Source organism: Notamacropus eugenii, chromosome 2 (assembly GCF_028372415.1).
Source record: "Notamacropus eugenii isolate mMacEug1 chromosome 2, mMacEug1.pri_v2, whole genome shotgun sequence".
Taxonomy (NCBI): Eukaryota; Metazoa; Chordata; class Mammalia; order Diprotodontia; family Macropodidae; genus Notamacropus; species Notamacropus eugenii.
In genome coordinates, this window is record NC_092873.1 from 56,555,282 (window position 1) to 56,573,787 (window position 18,506).

General features: G+C 45.4%; 1 long non-coding RNA gene across 1 annotated transcript; it reads left to right on the forward strand.

Moving 5' to 3' along the window:
- Window positions 1-2,479: 2,479 nt before the first annotated feature.
- On the forward strand, window positions 2,480-5,295 carry LOC140523477 (uncharacterized). The gene is made up of 3 exons (XR_011973412.1): window positions 2,480-2,636; window positions 2,755-2,880; window positions 3,930-5,295. It is a non-coding gene; the product is annotated as an uncharacterized lncRNA (long non-coding RNA).
- The last annotated feature ends 13,211 nt before the right edge of the window (window positions 5,296-18,506 follow it).

Below are 18,506 nucleotides of genomic sequence, written 5' to 3' on the forward strand. Positions count from 1 at the left end.
CTGTGACAGGTGAGGCTTGGACTGAGCCTTCAAGGCTGCTGATGATTCTAGATGACAGCAGAGAAGAAGGCAGAGACCCCAGGCTTCTAAAGGAAACAGCCAGTGTAAAGGCCCCCAGGGACAGGGGAGGCTGATGGGTAGAAGGCCGTGTCCATCAGCAGGAATTATGGGAAGTCAGTTCGGAAAGACAGATGGGAGCCAGAGGGTGACATGACAGGACTTTAAATGTCAAACAGGTGAATTTGTGTCTAGTCCTCCAGGCCATAAGACGTCTTTGAAGTTCCTCCAGCCCAGGAGTGACATGGTCAGACCAGGGCTTTAGGAAGATTATTTTGGCAGCTGTGAAAAGGATAGATCAGAAAGGAGAGAAACCCCAGGCAGGGAAACCCCTCCGAAGAACAGTGTGAGGGTGAGAGGCAGGTGAGAGGCAAGTTCGATGTTACAATGGAAATGAGATCCATGCATCCTGGACTCTTTTCTGCTCTTCCTTCACAAAATGCCGTTGCCCTTCTCCAAACTTTTGAATTGACAGTGCCCTCTGCCTGAAATGCACTCACTCCTCACCTTCACCTCTTAAAGCCCTTAGGTTCATTCAAAAATCAGCTTAAGAACCCCCTTCTCCAGGATGCCTTTCCTGATGCCCTAGACTCCTGTTGGTGCTTTCCCTCCCTAGCACCCCCATCTTTATTCTGCCCATGCTTATAATCTGTCCACGTGGCCTCCCTCAATCAAATACATTTTCTTTGTAAGAGGGGTTGTTTCATTATTTGTCCCTGTATCCCCAGTGTTCAGCACGAGGTAGATGCATACCCCATGCTTGTAGATTGGTTATCGTCCTTCGTTCTGGAAGAGGACCAAAATGACATCACCGTGATAAATAAAGTCAAGTTTCATTGTGTCCAACTGTGGCTGATCAGATCAATATGAGCTTGGAATGCTCTACCACAAGTCGGGTACAGATGGTCTATAAATTTTGGGGCTGGGTACTCCAAATTTGTGTATCCTATGTTTACTTTGTGCTGTCTCAATTCTACTTTGCTCATAGAGCACAGCACCTTTTCTGATGTGAGCACACCATGCCAGTGTTTCCCGTGTTGCCCAGTCAAATCCAAAGTTCTTGAGAGAGACCTTAGAGTGTCCTTATATCACTTCTTCTGACCACCATGTGATCACCTGCCCCATGCGAGTTCTCCATAAAATAGTGTTTTTGGCAAGTGTACATTTTGCATTTGAACTATGTGGTCAACTCATCAGAGTTGCTCTCTCTGAAGCATAGTTTGAATGCTTGTCAGTTCAGCTCAAGCTAGGACTTCAGCGTCTGGTACCTTATCCTGACAGATGATCCTCAGAATCTTCCTAAGACAGTTCAAATGGAAGCAATTCAGTTTCCTGGCATGGTGCTGGTAGACTGTCCATGTTTTGCAGGCTTACAACAATGAGGTCAGCACAACAGCTCTGTAGACCTTCAGTTTGGTAGTCAGTCTAATACCTTTTTTCTCCCAAACTTTTCTTTGGAGTCTCCCAAACACTGAGCTAGCTCTGGCAATGCATTCATCAACCTCATTGTCAATGTGTACATCCCTGGAAAGTACACTATCAAGGTAAGTGAACTTATCCACAGCATTCAAAACTTCTCCATTTGCTATAACTGATGGTTCCACATGTGAGTGGTGTGGTGGTGGCTGATGGAGCACCTGTGTTTTCTTGGTGTTCATTATTAGGCCAAAATGAGCACAGGCAGCAGAGAATTGATCCATACTTTGTTGCATCTCAGCTTCAGAGGCTGCATTGAGTGCACAATCATCTGCAGATAGAAAATCATGCACCAACACTCCCTCCACTTTGGTCTTGGCTTGTAGCCAATTGAAATTCAAATTGAAGAACTTGCCATCAGTATGGTAGTCGATCTTGATGCCGTATTCATCCTCATTGAAGATTTGGTGTACAGCACAGCATTTGCTCATATGGGTCAGAACACTCGCAAACATCAAGACTGATTTGATGAAAATGATGGGGAAATCCAGAAGTTGCTAAATGAAAAACGAGAACTTCACAGGATTTACCAACAGGATAGTTCATCCACCTTTAAGAAGGCAGCATTTAATTCCATCAAAAACAAAGTACAAAAAAGCAAAGCTTAGAGAGATGCAGGATTCCTGGCTCAGTAAGAAGGCAGATGAAATTCAGTTTTATGTTTGATAGTAACAATCCAAAGTGCTTTTATGATTCTCTGAAAGCTATTTATGGACCAAAAACCTACAGTACATCACAACTACTCAGTGCTGATGGAGCCACATTGATTAGTGATAAGGACATGATCCTAGAGAGATGGGCTGAACACTTCCATAGTGTTCTCAACACACCATCATCAATCAATGCTGAGGCCACTGACTGTTTACCTCAGGTTGAAGTCATTCCCTCCTTAGCTGAACTTCCAGCTGAAGAAGAGGTTTTGAGGACCATTAGGCTCCTTTCATGTGGCAAAGCACCTGGTGCTGATTCTATTCCAGCTGAGATTTACAAGGTAGGGAGATCATTGCTCATACAAAAACTGACTGAAATATTCCAGGTTATACGGCAAGAGAAAGTTATCCTCCAGGAGTTCAAGGATGCTTCCATTGCCCATCTCTATAAAGGTAAAGGGAATAGATTGTCCTGCGACAATCGTGGGGGCTAGGGAGGGGTGTCGGGGTGGGGGGAGGTCTCTCTCTTAGTCATTGCTGTCTAGGTTCTTGCTAGAGTCTTTCTTAACAGGCTGATCGGACCTGAAAGATGGTCATACACATGAGAGCCAGGGTGGCTTCAGAAAGGGCCAAGGAACAGTCAATATGGTGTTTGCTGCCCGACAACTCCAGGAGAAATGCCAGGAGCAGAACAGAGGTCTGTACACATTTGTAGACCTGACCAAGGCCTTTGACACTGTTACTCATGGGGACTTATGGAAAATTATGTCAAAATTTGGTTGCCTGGAGAAGTTCATCAATACTGTACATCAATTTTATGATGGCATGTTTGCCCAGGTTATGGATAGTGGACAATGCTCTTGTGCCTTCCCAGTTACCAATGGAGTGAAACAGGGCTGTGTGCTTGCTCCCATTGCTTTTTAGCATGATGTTTTTCAGCTGTGTTGTCAAGTTTGTAGATTAATGAATGAGTGAATGCCCAAACATCTTGAGCATAGAGTGATTCGGTAGATAAAATTCCAGACCTAGACTATGGATCTGGGTTCAAATCCTTACCCTATCATTTTCTAATCTTTGTGACTTTGGGCATTTAGGCTCTCTGGGCCTCAGTTTCTTCATCTGTAAAATGAGAGTTGGACCAGATGACCTCTGTTGTCCCTTCCAACCCTAGGTTTTTGATCCTTCGATCTTGGGTTCAAATCCCCTCTCTGACACTTGTTGTGTGACCTTGGACAAGTCACTCAATCTAAGACAGATTACTCATCTGTAAAATGGGGATATTGACAATAGGAGTACAGTTTGGAGCCAAAAAACTCGAACTTGAATCCCGGCTCTGTTAATCAGACCAACTGCTCTCGGCCTCATTTTGAACTCCGAGGTCTTTTCCAGACCTCGAACAATAAGCCTATGACCTGAAGTCCATATTCCTTAGGGTTGCCCTGAGTCTCCCGTGAGAAAATAGACTGGAAAAGCTTTTCAAACTTTAAAAAATTCTATATTATCCAAAGATGCCTTCCGGAGAGGGTAGGGCAGTTCCTGGTCCAGCTAGCTAGAACCTCCCCTCCACCCGCCTACCCCAATGTTGTTACATTGTATCTGTTTGTATTTCTCTACACGTTAGAATGTAAGGTCCTGAAGGGGAGGCTCCTGTTGTTTCAATCCTGAATCCCAGTAGGGGGTCTGCAACATAGTAGCCTCTTAATAAATGTTTGTTGCTTGACTTTTTGATACTATTGTTTCCACCAGGTAGTAAGTTCTTTGGGCGCTTAGGGAACACTGTTAAAGACTGACCAGCCCATCCCAACACAAAGGAGAGAACGAGCCCCAGCTGGAAACTCCCGGACTGGTTTTGCTTTGCTTTTAAATCTTCCCCTTCAAGTTCAGCCTGGTGTCATCTCCATGTTACCTGGAGCTAGCTGAATCTGCCACAGCAGACAAGCGCCATCTGACTTTTGTTTGTTCTCAATCCCCTTCGCCAAAACATTCAGACACAACACGGGATTTTATTTTGAAAAGGGGACCCATGGCAAATCGCTTTCCTGGCAAACACGATTGTCTGAATTCTCCCTTGTTCAGAGAAATCAGTCGGGTTGCGCTCCTCTCGAAGGCCTTTCCCGCTGACTACGTCACCGGGGAGTGGGAGCCAGCTGTGACGAGCAGAGATCTTCATAGTCTAACAAGCTCCAAACCAAGGACCGGCCCAAGGAATGAGAAGGCAGGCTGTCTGTCTCTCGTCCCTTTCTCTCACTTTGAAGTTTCTGGATGAGACGAAAAGCCTGAAGCAAACTCGCGGGTCCTTTTCCTCATTATCGTGAATTGCTTATTGAGGGGTCATCTGAGCCATTCCCCGGCCCCCAGGCAGAATTAAACCGGGATTAGAACAGGCAAATTAAAGTGGATCTAATTTTTAACACCTTCACCCCCAACGTCTCTAAACAAAAGGATTTAGGGGCTCCCACAGTGACTGTTAGAGACACTCACCAGAAGCCCAGTCTTACAGAGAAAGTGTGGAGGTGGGAAAATCAGGGAGAAGAAAGACCGCCAGGTTGATGAATAAAGGCTGGAGCAGATATCTGGTGGAGGGAGAGCAAAGTGGTTTTGGAAGATGGGATGAGAGGGCCAGAGAAGTAGTCAGGAGACAACGGTGCCTGAGGTTTGGTACTTGGGGGAAAAAAGAAGGATCCGAGACCTAGGTGGGGGAGAGGACCTGGAAGCCTCATTTTATAGGTGGGGAAACTGAGGCAGAAGGAGGTGAAGTAATTTGACTAAAGTCACATAGGTTAGAAGCATCAAAAGAAGTGTTTCAACCCAGGTCATGAGGCTTCTAAGGCTATTCCCACTGCAGCCTCTGCACCCATGGGGGGCTGGAATTGACTGGGGTGGGGAGTTGGCTCCAAACTGACCTGGAAATGGGAGCCAGACGGGAAAATTAGGGGCCTTCAAGGCCATATTTTAATAAAATACACTTTTATTATCTTGTTAAATATTTCCCAACTACATGTCAATTTTTTAAACATTTATTTTTAAAAATTTTGAGTTTCAAATTTTCTCCCTCCCTCTTGCCTCTCCCCCACCCATTGAAAAGGCATCAAGATTATAATTTCAAACACTTTGCTGATGTTATTTCGTCTTTTATGTTACTTTCTATTTGCCCTGACTTTTGCCAGCACTCTGGGCCCTAGCAGAATCCTCCATTTTAACAGATTTATAGTCAACGAAAATGGATCAGTACAGTGGCTGTGTTTAGAAAGGTATGGCCCATTCTGTATCTGTGGTCCACCACTTCTCCTGCAAGAGCCTAGAGACCTGTTTCACTGTCAGTCTGAACGGAAGTCTGAGATGTATGAGGCCTCCAGGTGGAAACAAGCAGAGGAGGAAAGGTAGCCATTCAGGTAAAAAGCCAGAGAAAGGCAGTTCTGATTGGTGCCACCAGAGCAGCTGGGCTGGCAGGAGCTAAGGAAAGTCCCCCAAGAGAGGAGGGTTAGAGGGAACAGAAGAGACTTTGGAGTTCTGCCTCTTCATTTTACAGAAGAGGAAAGTGAGGGTCAGAGGAGTTGGTCGGATCAACAGAGCCAGGATTCAAGTCCGAGTCAGATTGGAGACCAGGAGCCTGGCCTCTAAGCACGCAGTGGCCAAAAAGGGCCAGGTCCTTGGCCAATTTGCGAACAAGGCCAGGTTGGCCTCTGGAGCCCCTCTCCCCTGTGGTAGCCCTTCCTCTTCCTCCCCAGCTCACCTCTCTGTTGTCTCTCCCCTAATGACAGCTGGCATCGCTATGGACAGTCCAATGAGAAACATTATAGGCTAGCATTATTCTTATTATTTCCATTTTGCTGATAGGTAACTGAAGGCTCCTGAGTTTAAATAATTTATACCGGTCTCACCACTCTAAGTGTCAGAGATCAGGGTTCACCAGACTCCAAATTCAATATTTTTTCATGGGGTCACAAGTCAGGAGCTGAAGGGAACTTGGACTTCCTTTATATTACAGAGGGAAAGATGAGACCCCAAAGAACCATACTGCCTCGTCCCTCTTGTGGGTCATCTTATGTCCCAAGTCTGCAGGGCCTTATGATATATATGCAAATATAAACTTGGGAGGGAGAAGGAGATTGGCTAGTGAGAGCCCAGGGCTGGCAATGGGTAACAGTCTCTGATTATGTAACTAAGCTCTCTGGATTACTAGCTGATAAGGGCTGGTTCAACCCAGAAGGCGGTACCCTCTCCAGGAGTATTTAGAACAGAATGTTAGAACCCCAGGGCAGCAAGATGCCATAAAGGACAACAGCATGGCTGACTCTGTGTCCTCTGTTCAAATCCTGCCTCAGGTATTTGGTAGCTGTGGGACCCTGAGTAGATCTCTTCACTTTCTTGAGCCTCAGACTTCTCTCCTATAAAATGGGAACAATTATTGCACCTCCCTCACAGGTTGGTCACAAGGATGAAAAGATGCCTGTAAAATGCTTTATGAACCTTGAAATGTTATAAAAATGTCAATCATGGTAGCCCCCCTAATTTGTCCAAGGTCACACAGCTACCAAATACATGGGGCAGGATTTGAGCAGAGGATTCACAGTTAGAGGAGAGTTAGGGCTAGTGATCAGGAGCTCTGCCTCCCAGGCTAGGACTCTCCCTGTCTCTCTGTATCTGTCTGTGTCTCTCTGTGTCTCTCTTTCTCTGTCTCTCTGTCTCTCCCTGTCTCTCTTTCTCTCTCTCTCTGTCTGTCTCTCTCCCTCTCTCTCCTACATCAGACCTTTTATCTTTAACTGCATCCTCATTATTCCTCCCCAGGGACAATTTAATCCAAGGATTAAATCCTCTTCTTCCTTGGAAAGAATAAATTGCTAATGGAAGAGAGCACAGACAATCAATCAGGCATGCATTTATTAAGCAGCTACTATGTGCCAGGCACTGTGCTAGTCATTTGGGATACATATACAGCAGTTAGATTAAGGTGGGATCATGGTGAAGTGAAAAGAGCCGCAGGCCCTGGGTTCAAATGTCATCTTCAATGATTATTGCCTATGTGACTGATGGCCAAGCCAATCCATTCTCTGGGCCTCAGTTTCCTTATTTGTAAAATAATGAGTGTGACTAGCTGTCCTCTGAAATGCCCTCCAGCTCTGGAGCAATCATCCCGTGTGCTTAACATAAGAAAGTTTTCTGCCACTGGGCAAGGGAGAGCACTGGGAGGACAGCACAGAGTAAACTCTCTGGTTCTTGCCAGTACCCCTCAAACCCCAGCCCACGCGAGCAGTGGCTTCTCTTCTGATACCCCCTGGCTTTGTCTTTCAGGTGAGCAGGGCCAGCTGGGGATGGGCTGAATTAGTGGGTGGAGAGGGACTAGTGGGAAGATAAGAAAAGGCGGGACACAAAGGTCGTTTAAAGGAAGGTCCCAGAATAATGGAAGCAACTGTTAGGCATGGGCCTGGAGAGGCCACTCATGGGATCCCAGACTTACAGTCCAAATAGACTTTAGAGTCCATTTTAGAGATGGAGACACTGAGGTTGAGTGGTCACAAGCTGATCAATCCTGAGGGCAAGACTTGAACCCAGGGCTTCTTGACTCTGAGTACAGGGCTCTATCTACCATTCCCCGCCCCTACACCTCCATGAGCCCCAGGAGCTGTGGTTCAGTCCTCCACTGGCTCTCTTCCCATCTTGCCATTTTGTGAGATTCAATCTGAAAGATGCTGGTTTTGTCAGTATTCACTGACTGTCCTGAGTTCCGGGAGCCTTCTCCGGCAGAGCCGATAAGCATCCTGACCCTGAGTAGGCGAATTCTGGCCCCTGCTTGACTGTCTGGCAGGTGACCTCTCAATTCAGCCTCAGAATATTTTGAATAACTCACAAGTCCGTACAGATACTCTCAATTTACCAACCAGGGAGGGGAGAGCGCATCTGAGGGGCCTGGCGAAATGAATTCTCTCTGTTGCTGAATCCCAGCATCCTGGGCTGACTTAGAATCTCGAATTAACACCTTTCCTACCAGATGGCAGCTGAGCCTCTGCTGATTCTGTCTCCGTCCAGATCCTAAACGGGTCTGAAAAGGTTGGGAGAAAACTCCCTGCTCCTTTAATTAAATGAGAGTCTGAGATATCTGTTTCAGTCTTTGAAAAATGATATCCAGGGAAGGCCCCGTTCCTCAGGCAGATAGGAGAGGTGAGCAGAATTCATATTTCAGCTTGGTTTTTTTCCCCCTGTAATTTAATAAGGTGACTAAAGCTGATTGGAGAGGAATGAGCTGCATGGATGCTCTGGGCAGCCTCTGCCTGGGAACCCTGGCTGCCAGGGTTAGGAGATGAGGGCAGAGTATCTTAGATCTAGGGGTGAAGGGGGGGGCCTTCAAAGCCCATCTAGTCCACACTTACTAAGCATCTGTGGTAGGATTTGAACTCAGCACTTAAACCCTCTGCCACCCAGCTGCCTGAATGAGGAAACTGAGGCCCAGGGAGACTTGCCCAGGTTCCCAGGAAGTCAGTATCAGTGCACTTGGGTCCTCTGACTCCAAATTCTAGAAGCTCTTGATCTGATTGATGAGGATACTGAGGTCCAGGGGAGTTATATCACTTGCCTAAAGTCACACAGGGGCTGAGCAGGATGGAGCTTTTTCAGTCTTGTCCTTTTTCCATTTTATTAAGAAGGAAAATACCCATATTTGATCAAAGTCCCCACGCAGATGTCCTCCAGCAAGTCTGAGCTGCATAAATCTGCCTATCTGACCTCTGGCTCTCCCCCTACACTCTGGCTCTGGATGTTAGTCACTGACCCCTGAGTCCAAGTCTGGCTCTGGATATAGGAATTCTGGGAAGGGTGGGCTGAGTGCCTCCCCAATGGACAGCCAGATGCACAAGGCTTAGGGCTCCTGGAGCTCTTACTGCCCCCTTGCCCCACCAAGTCCAAAGGTCTCCCCTAGAGTGCCTGCCTGGCTGCCTCTGGCTTCGCAATTGACCCCAAGGATGCATTTGGAGTTGGAGGATCAGCGTTTAAATTCTGTCTCAGCCATGTACTCGCTGAGGTGATCTTGGACAAGTCATATCATGTTCCTAGACCTCAATGTCATCGTCTTTTGAATGAAGAGGTTGAATTAGGAGACTTCTGAGGCTTCTGATCGTTCTAAGATCCCTTTTCTGGGCCTCAGTTTCTTCATCTGTAAAATGGGACAATTGGACTGGATGACATCTATGGTGCCATGTTCACTTTCTTAAGCCTCAGTTTCCCCAGCTTTAAAATGAGGGACTGGACTCTTTTCCCTCTAGATCCCTGGGCATCTGATTGAGTCAGCCTTAAAACATCTCTGGAAGGGCATAGGTTGGGGTGGCAGGGAATGCAGAATGACTTTTGCGTCCTGTGGCCCTCAGGGTGTCTGGACCAGGAGCAGCCGTTATCATCACCGATATTTTGCAAGGCACCAGAAGTTCACAAAGTGCTTAGGAAGGATGATCAGGCAAATAGTAGGTTCATGATGAGTTCGTGTTGTGACTGATTGTCTGAAAACTGCCTATCTGAGGAGCTGTTCCTGGGTGCTGCCCCACAGCTGAGCCAGTGTCTCTCTCCTGGGCACAAGAGCCATTCATTCATTCACCAAACATTTATTAAAACTATTTTGTACTAGGAACTGTCCTAAGTATTGGGGATACAAAGAGGGAAATAAGCATTTATCAAACCCCTACTTTACAAATTTTATCTCATTTGGTCTTTACAACAACCCTAGGAGGTAGGTGCTATTATTATCCATATTTTACAGATGAGGAAACTGAGGCAGGTATAAGTGAAAATGACTTGCCCAGGGCTACACAGCTAGTAAGTGTCTGAGGCTGAATTTGATCCCAGGTCTATCTCTCTCCATACCCAGTGCTCTGATATGTTGTGCCACCAGATGCCTCGAAAACAAGAATGAGACAATACCTACACTCAGGGAACTTATATTTGTTTGGAGATCAAGGTAGAGAACTAGTACACAAGTAGATAGTTATAAAATATATGCAAAATAAGTAAAAAAAGATTTTTTGGGGGGGGAGGAGGGCACTGCCAACTAGAGGTATTAGGAGAGGGTTCCTGTAGGAGGTAACATTGCAGCTAAGCCTGGAAGGGACCTCAGGGCTCATCCAGTCTAATCCCCTCATTTTACGGATGGGGAAACTGAGGCTCGGAGAATACAAGTCATGGAGAACTCAATTTCACAGCATTAAGACATTGCATAGAGAATCTAGGGCTTTTTCTCCATTAGAATGTAAATTAAGTAAGAGCTATTTCATTGACTATCTACATCCAGAGTGCCTGGCACACAGTAGGTGCTTAATAAATGCATGTGGATTGTTAACTGATTGATTGAGGGCTAGCTATGAAATCAGGAAGACATGGCTTCTAGTCTTCCCTCTGACTGTGATCACAGGCAAGTCCCTTAACCCCTCAATGCCCCAAACAACCTCCTAAGATGATACAGAAGAGGCACCAATCTCTATCAGCAGGGAGAGTTTTCACACTGGGAGTCCATTGAACCAATGGAATTACTTATTCAGACCAACATGTGCAAGATCACAGTCCTCTGCTTGGGAAGGATTTAGAGACTATTCAGTCCAAGCCCTTTCTTTGAGAGAGATGCAGACTGCATCACCCACTTGGCACTAGGATTCTCATTGATCATGGGGTAAAGGTGCCTATCACTCAATGCACTCCAAATGCCCACTCCTCAGTCTATCCTCCTGGGGCCTCTCTTCCCTAGCTTCTGCTCCCTCCCCTTTTCTGGGTCCTGCTGTATTGGTGTGTGTGTGTGTGTGTGTGTGTGTGTGTGTGTGTGTGTGTGTGTGTGTGTGTGTATAGGGGGAGTCCTAACCCTCCAGCCATGTGACTTTGGGCAAGTCACTTACCCTCAAAGTGTCCTAGAAAAGAACCAGACTCTTCCAGTGGGAAGTGGGCTGGCTCTGGAGACAGATCCAGGTGACCTTGGGCAAATCAGCCTCCCTGCCTCCCATCAGACCTGAGTTAGAAGTCCTCTGAGGCCCCCTCCAAGCCTAGAATAATGGTCCTAGAAGTTCCCCTCATTTACATTTTCAGTTCAATTTAATTCAATAAACTTTTATTAAGTGCCTGCTGAGTGTGAGGCTAAGCCTTGGATGTACATCCATAGTTCTGGGTGTATGTCTGTTTCAGACACTCCCTGTGTACTTCTTCATTCACCTGTAGGGGGAGAGGTAAGACCAGCTGGCTGCAATCTCAACAACTAACATATTAAAAAAAAAAAAGCACCATTTCCAAATGGTGTTCCCCCCCCCCTTTTTTTTTCCATTTTCAAACCCTGGCCACTTTCCTCTCAGCCTCTTTGTGCTGCCTAGTAATTCAAGAGTGGTTAAACACACACACACACACACACACACACACACACACACACACACACATACACACACACACACACACACACACACATCTTGTCTCTTCTTGAGAAGACTGTCTGCTTATTTTTATTTTTCCGATGTAGTAAGGACTGATACTTTTCCCTTTGAATCTAGCAAACGGGGACCCTCAGGGAAGCGAGGGGAAGTGGAGCCAGAGGGAAAGGCTAGTGGTCATATGCTTCATGAAGATTTATGGCGCTCACTCCCATCTGAGTCTGGCAAGTTGGACTGCTCTTTTCTACCAAAGGTTTAGGCCTGGAGTTTCAGAGAAACATAGAGTCTCAGAGACACTACCTTAATTTGAGTCATTTGGGTGGGGTTGTTGTTTTCTCTCTCTCTCTTAGAGTTTTCGGCTCATTTCCCTCTTCTCAGCCCAAGTGGATAATCAATGAGCAGAGAAAACAAGGCAGAGGACAGGAGTGACAGCACCTTCAGTCACCGGTGGACAAGAAGTAAAGCGGTCATCAACTTACAAGGCTTCCTGAATCTCCGCCTCTCCCTTCCTCCCCCTCCACTTGGCTTTGGGGCTTTTAATTCGTTGTCAGCTGATCACTAAGACTGCCAGGGAAAGGGTAGCAACCACAGGAACCCCTAGAAGGTAATCCAACAACAGTAAACCAGTCCTGCAAATTAGCACAGGCCCACAGGCTCTGTCCTGACAGACTGGGCAAATAAGAAATTGATCAAGAGTTAAAAACAAGTCCTTTATTCTACCATCGACACTAGGGTTTTCCTGAAACTTCTCCTTTTCCCCTTCTGTGTACTCCCTAATCCTCAAAATGTCTAGGTGGTACTATATGTTTGTGTGCTTTGTACTGATTTGCCATTCCCTCTTGTTTTCTCCTCCCAGTAGATTGGAAGCCTCTTGAAGAGATAGGCTGTTTTGTCTTTTTTTCTGTCTTGGTGCTTAGCACAATCTCTAGGCACTTAAATGCTTCTCAATTGAGACTAGCTTTTCATGAAGCTAAGATAGAATAATAAACATTGAAAATATAACCAGACAACTGTTAGGATCCCTTCACCCGTCTCCTTAGTTTATTATGTGATATAAAATACCATGTGTGACCTTAAAAAAACAACAACAACAAACAAACCTGACTGATTTAACTGGTTGTTTGATTGACAAGACCAAATGAAATGTCTGCTTTACCTTTGTGGAGACAAGTGATTTCGAACCAACCTTTTGGGCGTTGTCAATTGGATGATTTTATTCCGTGAGAGGGAGTGTGACACATTGGCTACAGTGCTGGATTTGGAGATAGGAAGGATTTGAATTCTATTTTGTAAGTTCATGAACTGAGACTATGAACAAGTGATTGAAGTTCTCTGGACCTGCACCCTTGTCTGTAAAATGAGAGGGTGGAACTAGATGGCTCATCTATGATATGATATAATCCACCCCCTCCCTGTCCCCATCCATTGAAAGTCCTGCCTATCAGAATTTTAAAAGTCAAAGTGAATTTCAATTTATTTTGATTTCAATCACTTCACAGCAGCTCTCGAGCTACTTGGAGAAGACCTAGGATATTGCAAAAGTAGGCATGAGCCCCAGGCATAGCTGCAACCTCATTCTCATGGCCATCAACAATGGCCTCCAGATGACCCAGATCTTTGTGGGAAGAGGGGGATGAACCACCTGAGTTTGTGCTGGGTTTGCATGAGAATGCTCATCACACACAGGTAAGAGCCACTCCCTGAAGGTCTTCTTGGGCACCTGGAGGAAACACAGAAGCAGTTCAGTCCTCAAAGTTCCCGTGCCAAGTTTAATCAATCAATCAAAGTGAACTAGGTATGAACAAGTCCTTAATCGATTTGAAAGAGTCCTGGAGGCACTGGGTTATTTGATGAAAACAGATGAAAAATAGAAAACAGCTTATGATTGGCCCAAAAAATCAGATAGACCTCTAGGCCTAGATGTAAAAGAACAAAGTAGTTGGAATCTGTCCATTCCAAAGATAAGCCAGGCTAGTGGTGGTTGTGTTAAGGTTTGGGGTGCTAGGGACCCTGAATTATCGACATGTCGGTCCTGCTCGAATGAATTCGGCACAAGCCTTCTTAAAGCCAAAGAACAACAAAGTTTATTAAAGACTCACCTTAATGGGTTGACTCTTAAGGAACCGAAGCATTTGTAACGCTTGTATTCACAAGTGGGCCAGATAGAATCTCAGCTAGACAGTGTCTAAACTGGATTGAATCTGAGCACCTTCATGATATAACAGACAATGGAATCCAGAGCAATCCAGAGATAACAGACAATGGAAGACCAGGTTAGGTTAAGGGACACAGATTTGAGTATGAAAGGCCAGACCAAGTGAGAAGATTCAAGGGGAGTTTCAAGGAGGTTCCCAGAGTCTGAACCCCATCAGTTGAATCTAATGGTGAAAGACTTCTGAGAAGGAATTGCCCTTGGAGGAGAGGAAGAGAAAGAGGAGAGTATTTTCTCTTTCTCTCCTCTCCCCCTACCTCCTCTCTCTCTTTCTCTGTCTATCTCAGTCTTTCTCCTCCATCTCCTAAGTGACCAGGTGACAAAGGAAGGAAATTCCTATCAGTGTCACCATTAGCAGCATCCATAGAGGTAGTACAAGTGACCTGAGGGCATCAATGACTTGCATCATCATCTTCATCAGGAACTGAGAGACACACTGAAGAAAAAATAGTGGAGGAAAAGTAGCTTCAGAACTCTATAAGGGCAATGATCTGCACTCAGAATACATAGGAAACTGTATTTCATGAGAATTCCACAAAGGGAGGATTCCACTAAGCAGGATCTGTAAGCAGCCTCTAAGTGTGAGTCTACTTTCCTCCTTGAACTTGTGTGTACGAGGGGAGAGTGCATCCTTAGGTTAGGAGATGTTTCTTTAATAACTGTTCTTACTGTACCTGCTTAGTAAATACTCTTTTAAAGAACTAATTAGATCTGGCAGAACTTTGGATTTGATTGTGTGACCTGGGAGACACTGGACTGCTCAGCATGGCATGCCCATATCAGAAAGTGTCCTATGCTCTATGAGCAAAGCAGAATTGAGATAGCACAAAGTAAATGTAGGATGCGCAAATTTGGAGTATCCACCCCAAATACTCACATGGACTATCTATGCCTAATCTGTAGTAGAGCATTCTGAACTCTTATGGGTCTAATCAGTCACAGTAGGACACATTGAAACTTGACTTTATCATGGTGATGTCATTTTGGTCCTCTTTGAGAATGAAGGACAACAACCAACCAACCAACCAAGATCTGGATGATAATCTTTGAGGAACACACTGGTGGGGGCTCATAAGTGATAATACTAGAAACTCCAGAGACTCTCAGGGTTATCTTTATAACCTTGAGGGAATAGATGTTAGCTACCTTCTGGGGACCTGCAAGAGTTAGGGAAATAGTCTAGAAAGGCTGCCACACTGAATGCATTGAACTGAAGTGGACTAGAAGACCTCAGGTCTTTCCCAACTTGGACTTTTTGTGATTTTGTCATGGCCGTCTGTGCACCTCAATAGATGGAGTATCTCCAAACAACAAACCCACAAGTCCTTATAGCAGTGAAGCCAAAGTGTACAGTGAATAAAGCCCAGGCATCAGGAAGACTTGGTTCAAGTCTGACCTCAGCCACTGACCATCTATGTGACCCTGGGCAGGTCACTTAACCTCATCTGTAAAGTGATAGCCCCTATATCCCAGGGTTGTTGTGAGGATCAAATGAGATAATAACTGTAAAGTGCTTAGCACAGGGCCTGACACATAGTGAGCACTATAGAAATGTTAATTATTGCTATTATTATCATTGTTAATTATTGTGACTACTACGGCTTTGCTTTTCCTTTCCCTCTCTGTTTGACTTTTTTAATCCACCATTTCTGAGCCACATCTTATTTGTGCACCTGATTTGTATCCGCAGTAGAACATTAGTTAGCTCCTTGAGGGTAGGGACTGTTTCTCTTTTGTGTTTGTATCATTAGTGGCACACAGTAGGTGCTTAATGATACTTGGCAAACAGCCAGTCAACCCACAAACATTTATTGAGTGCTTATTATGTGCCAGGTACTCTGATGAGTAGGGGGGATACAAAGAAAGTCAAAAGCATTGTACCTGTCCTCAGGGAGCTTATATTCTAATTGTGGAGACAACACGCAAAGCACTATCTTCATCCAAGATCTATAGAGTTTAGATCAAAGGTAGTATCCAAGGAAGAGCACTAGGGTTGGGAAAAGACCAGCATGGTGCACTGGTAGGCTCACCAGTGTTAGGGTCCAATAACTTGAGTTCAAATCCTGCTGCTAACATTTGCTCCCTGCATGACCTTGAGCAAACCATAGAACAGCTATAGTCCACTATGAGTTTCATCTCCAGAATGAGGGGATTGGATTGAATGGCCTCATGGCTGACATCCAGGTCAAAATCAACCATCCCTCTGTGGGCCTCATTTTCCTCATCTGCCCAAAGAGAAGTTTGGGCTGAATGACCTCTGAGGTCCTTCCAGCGCCAATTCTCGAATCCCATGATCCCAGGATGATAAAATGCTGCTTAGAGTTTGGCACCATGTTCCTTCCCATCCCACGAGCCTTGCTTCCATTTTTCTGTGCTTCTTACTGCCGGTGCCCAGGGCACATTGGAAAGGAACAGGTTACTAAATTAAGTGCTATCGAGATTGGCCTTCCTGAGTGGTCACAGGCCATCTCTTCTGACCCCTGGTTTTGGCAGGAACGCTGCACAAAAGCTTTCACCCTGCTATCCAGTTACTCTCCACTCCCGGAAGGAGAGGATGGGGCTTGTCACACTGAAGAATTAAGTGGGAAAATTCATCCTGGAAGGAACCCCTAACCTTTGTAGCCTCCTTCATCAAAACCAACATCCCTTTGACCAGAGAGGCTCTTGGCTGGTCCCAGAGAAAATATTATTGTTATTATTTATGATAATACAACCTACATGATCACATTTGGGTCTTTCTCTGGGAAGCAATCCTGTTTCTTTCCTTGGAACTGAGTCCCAGCTCCTTTTTTTAAGGTCAACACTTGTTGAAAATGTAAGATTTCTCATTTCCTTTGTACTTGACTGGCTAAAGGCAATGGACTGACCTGTCCTCAGACTTAATAGGATGCCTTCCTTCCTACTGAGCTCATCAAGGGCAGCCCCAGCTGTGAAAGGCTTCCACACAGAGCTCCAGAAGGGAAGTAGAATGAATGAACAATCACAGTCTTCAGAGTTGCAGAAGAAGAATGCTTCCCTTGGCTGTACCTGGACAGGTCTGCCCAGCTAGTCAGCTCTTCACCATCTCTGCCATCCTATCCCATCCTTAGATAGTGAGTGAGATCCTCAAAGTCAGCGACTTGTATTCCCAACTCAGGAGATGAATTTAGCGTGGAGTCTGCTGTTGAGTTGGCGCTTGTCAATAGATAGATCGATTGATAAATTGATACTTTTTTCATAGGTGGAGAGGTCAAAGGCTTGTGACTTAAAGAAGGAAGGGACCTCAGAGGGCACTGAGTTCAATCCCCTCATCCTGTAGACAGAGAAACTGAAGCACATGAAAATGAATTGATGTGTCCCAGGTCACTGAGAGAGTTATCTATGGAGGCAATGTTTAAAATCATAGGCTTAATGCTGCAAAGGCACTCCCCATGGGTCATCTAGTCCTGCCCCCTCATTTTATGGAGGAGTAAACAGAGGTCCAATGAGAGAGGGTCAATGACTTGCTCTAGACAACTCAGTTTGTAAGTGGCAGAGCCATATTAGAACCTGGGTCCCCAACTCATACAGTATCCTTTCTATGGTGTCAAGTTGCTGTTCAGTTGTTTTCAGTTGTGTCTGATTCTCCAAGATCCCATCTTGGGTTTTCTCGACAAAGATCCTGGAGTGTTTGGCATTTCCTTCTCCAATTCATTTGACAAATGAAGAAACTGAGGCAAAAGGGTGAAGTGACTTGCCTAAAGTCACACAGCTAGTAAGTATCTAAGGGTGGATTTGAACTCAAGAAGATGAGTCTTCCTGACTCCAGGACCCTCACTCTATACACTATAGCATATAATATAGTATGTACATATAATAAGCAATAAAATCCATGTATCTCTTATTGTTTTTCAGTCATGGCTGACTCTTTGTGACCTCCGTTGGAGTTTTCTTGGCAAAGATACTGGAGTGGTTTACCATTGCCTTCTCCAGCTCATTTTACAGATGGGGAAACTGACTTGTCCCAGGGTCACCATACTGGGTAAAAGATACAATCCATGGCCCCAGGGAGCTTTCTGCTCAGCCACTCACATCGATGATCCTCTTCCTAAAATGACCTCCATATCAGCTTTTCAGCCAATGCTGTCTGTCTATTACAATCAGGCTAATAAAAGGAAAAAATATATAAATAATACATATAGATAATAAAAGTAAACCCATTTATGAAGTCAGAAGCAGCTCAGAAGATGAGCTGGGTTTGGGTTAGCCCCAGGAGCAATGGGAGAGGCTGATGGTGAGGGGGTGAGAGCCCCATGCATTGGAGCCTCTGGCCCCCACCTCCTTCCAACCTCATCTCTCTACCTCCTGACTTCCCCCGGCTCCAGCCCAGTACTAGAGCGCAGGCCTCCATACTTCATTTGGTCTGCCTGCTGGGGCAAACGCATAGGAAGGATGAGCCCAAGGCCCCGGAGTAGCTAGAGGGTAGAGCCATCCTATAAATCTGCCAGTAAGTTCCCAGTTGTTCCATTTTAAAGTGTGATTTTAAGTATGAGATCTCTATCTAAAATAAAATAATAATACCTTTCTCCTTCCCTATCTTTCTTCTGCTTTGCAGAATCTCTGAGGACCAGGAGAATGCCCATTTTCCAGATGGAGTCATTAAAGCCAACCCTCAGAATGATTCTCAGGGTTGCACAGCTGGTCCCTAGGAGCTTCCCCTGGTGCAGGTGTCTCTGTTTCTTCAAAGGGCGGGGCTTGGGCCTATCT